The following is a 3,854-nucleotide window of genomic DNA, read 5'->3' as shown; positions in this document are numbered from 1 at the left end:
GAAATTACAAAAATTAGATGGTTTTGAAGGGAAGAACTTATAAACTGAGAAGAGACAGTTAAGGCAGGTATTAAAAGAAAAAGTATTCTCAGTCACTAGGCAATGTGTGACTTGTGCACAAGTAAACCAAGGGGCCAACTCACAACACCAGGAACTGCATCGGTATCGAGGCAACGAGGCAGGCCGCTTTTGGGAAATGGACTTTAGCCTGATAGGAATTTTAAAAGAGGCCTTCTCCCCTAAGCTAAGTATTAAACAAAGGGGAAACCTTTGAGATACAAATGTCCTATCTGGTCTTCTAAGAAACCCTTATCTCTGCCATCTTTTTAAATGCAAATTTAAAAAAAGAGGGTAAAGTAACTTAACACTTGACTTGTCAAGGATAAATAGAAATCCCAAGTGTCTTTTCTATAAGCACTAGTAAAAAGGATTTAGCCATCTAGATTGGTGACCTTGATTTGTTCCATCTGCCAGAAGCCCAATTTGAATCCAACCCCTTGTAACTGATAGATTTTATGTTGTACCTGACTCAGGACTGAAATTTTGGAATGGGAACAATGAGACCTCTGTGTTTGTATTTTCATACGTATCTATATGTGTGTTGTAGGTGTATGGTATTGCCAAAAATTAATTCATAGAAGAGCTCTACTTAATTGGCTTTTAAAAAAATCAAACACTTACATAAATACTCAGAAGTAAAAAATAATCTGGCCAGAATGAATTTCGGGTTCATGTCATCTGAAAAATATTCAGTACTAAACTGATATCTGGTATTGAAGGTGGCTTAAACTTGTTGGTTTAATATAGACATGTCTTTAGAGCCATCAATGTTGAGTATAATACTTCTGTTGTACCTAGGTTTACTAACGGTCAAATAAAACCTTACTCCATCTGTTATAAATCTGTCAACAAGAAAAGTAACTCAATGTAAAAAAAAAAAACTTATAAGGAAGGTAAGATGTATGTTTTCAGTAAAAAAAAAGGTGGGACGAATGAAAATAAATAGTGAAAACAGTAATACATGATCAGGATTTTCTAAGATTGGACTGAATTTAGTTGGGTAAATGGATTTTATTAGGAATGGGCTAGAACAAGACTGGATTTGGTTTCTTCCCCCAAGTATTCTTAAAATGCTGCTTTTGACAACAGACTGTGTGAGTTTCTTTGCATTTAAGTGATCTGTATTTGCTTTTGAGATCTTTTGTAACTTTGGTTAAGGAATAAGTATTGTCTCACAGTGACCTATGATCTTATTTGACCAACTGTTTTAAAACTTTTTGACAAACTTCCCAAATATCAAATTTTAATTGTTTCTTTTGATTTCCAGTTAACTTTGTGATACTTTAGAGGTCCCCTGAGGTATCTTAAAGAAAAATATTTAACTAAGATTACTTGGTATGTTAAACGTAATCATTCATAATTCTGGTTATTGTAACCAAGTTTCTTTATTGATTCCAAGGATTTGGACTGGATACAAAAGAAAAAGGGGGGGATATTAGATAACGAGAAGGAAGGAAAGATATAGATTACAGGGGGCCACTGGGACTCAACGCTGTTTTTGGACCACAGACAGGAAGGTCGACTGGGGCAAACAGTCACCCACTCCTTCCTGGTCATGCCTGACTGCCCCTGTGGGGGCAGGACGGGGATCACCGAGTTTTTATTCCTGAGAACCTAGGCCTGATGTTGATTCGGCGCTTGCATGAGAGAACGCATCTGGGATCTACAGGGTTACATGAACTGTTAAAAACTCGTTTTCGAATTCCATAACCAGTTTCCCGAAGTAACCTTTTTACAATATGTGGATGATTTACTTGTGGCTGGAAAAACTGTGCGGGATTGTCTAACAGCATGCGTCAGACAAATTGCAGCCACTGCCCTGCCGAACCTCGGCACGGGAAACCTTTTGTACAAAAACTGAAAATAAAATTTCCGGAACCCACATTGCCCCCTGGAGACTTAGTCTGGGTAAAGAAGTATAACCCCCAGACATTGAAGACTAGGTGGACTAGACTTCATCTGATTGTGTTGAGTACCCTGACTGCTGTTAAAGTCGACGGTGTCCGGACTTGGTTTCATCATAGCAGAATAAAGAGAGACTACGCCACAGAGGACGTGGACACTAACAGACGGATTGACTGGGCAAACTTTAGCCCAAAACAAAACATACCTCCTGAATACGGAAGACCAGGAATCAAGGATTTGATTAGTTCCTAGAAAAAGAGGGGAATGTGATGAAAGAAATGGAAGAACAGCTTCAGGGCTAACAGCACATTTTGGCTTCTGTAAGAAACTTGCTTGCTTGCTTGGGGCGGGAAGAACCGGGTTCCTGATTAGCTGATTCAAAATTAAACAGCTCCCTCCCACCTTGGGGACTTCCCGCCCTGTGAAGGGTATAAAAGCCTCGCCCGACTGTTAGTCGGGGTCTCACTCACTTCTCTCCGAGTGGGGCCCTGTCCGGACAGTTTGTGTAAGCCTCTATACTTGTATAAATCCTTTGCTAATCTTTCTACTTGGTGTTGGTGATTCTCGGGTGTCCTTGGTTGGGACACGGGTCGCATTTACCGGGGAACTCGCCTCCAGGCGTGTGGCTCCCGGACCGCAACAAAAGTTCAAAAATTTTTTCCTAAAAATTAGAACAAAAGGACAGAGATAGACAGTAGGAGAGAAATAATTAAATATAGGATCAATCCAGGTCATTCAGTAGTGCTTTCAGAGAAGAGAGGAAATAAAGAGTAGGAAATTAAAAGAAATAACTGAAGAAACTTTCTACATTTAAGGGTCATGTCTTCACAGTTTTCAAAGGCCCAGCACAATGATTAATGCAACACACAACAAAGCACAAAACTTTGGAACACCCAGAATGGACAGAAGATTTTAAAAGCCTTCGGAGAGAAAGAATGTGAAACATACAGTGAATTACAGAAGAGAATAACATTAAACTTCTCAACGGCAACATTAGAAGGTAAAAGAGGAACGAATGCCTTCAAAATTCTGAGGGAAAATTATTTTTGACCATGAATGCTATACTTTATACCAGTCGAATATGAAGATAGACTAAAGACATTGGAGACACATAAGGTCTCAAAAATAAAGGATAAGCTCCACCAGAAAGAAGGGAGTAAACCAAAAAGATGGCACCAAGGGATCCAGAAAACAGAACCAGTACAGAAGAGAAAGTGTTTTTTTGTTTCCTGTTTGTTTGATGATAGTGAAGGGAAGCTCCAGGATAACAGCTATACAGCAGAACTAAAGAGCAACTGGTCTAGACTGAAATGGCATGATGGGAAACTTTAGGAGGGATGTCTCCAAGAAAAAAAGTAGAACAGACAAATTCCTGTGCCTTCCTGTATTAAGAAAAGCTTACAACTCTACAGAGGGACTATGAAAGTTACATAGAAAACTAAAACAAATATGAGCACATTTTTAATTCCAAAGAAAAACAGAATTTGTAACAAAGTGCCTTGGTTCATTCAGGCTATAACGAAATATCACAGACTGGGTAGCTTATAAACCACAGGCATTTATTTCTCACAGTTCTAGAGGTTAGAAGTCCCAGATCAGGGTGCCAGCATGGTCAGGTGAGGGCTCTCTTCTGCATTGCAGACTTCTTGTCGTATTGTCACATGACAGAAGGGGCTAGGGAGCTCTGTGGGATCTCTTTTTACAAGAACACTAATCCCATTCATGAGAGCTCCACCCTTACGATGTTGTTATCACCTCCCAAAGACTCCTACCTAACAATACCATCACCTTTGGGGGTTAGGATTTCAACATATGAATTTTAGGGAGACACAAACATTCAGACTATAGCAAAAAGAAAATCATAATATAGTACATAGTTTAGCTGGCTG

Source organism: Lipotes vexillifer, unplaced genomic scaffold (assembly GCF_000442215.2).
Source record: "Lipotes vexillifer unplaced genomic scaffold, Lipotes_vexillifer_v1.1 scaffold681, whole genome shotgun sequence".
NCBI lineage: Eukaryota > Metazoa > Chordata > Mammalia > Artiodactyla > Lipotidae > Lipotes > Lipotes vexillifer.
This window is presented reverse-complemented; position numbering follows the sequence as displayed.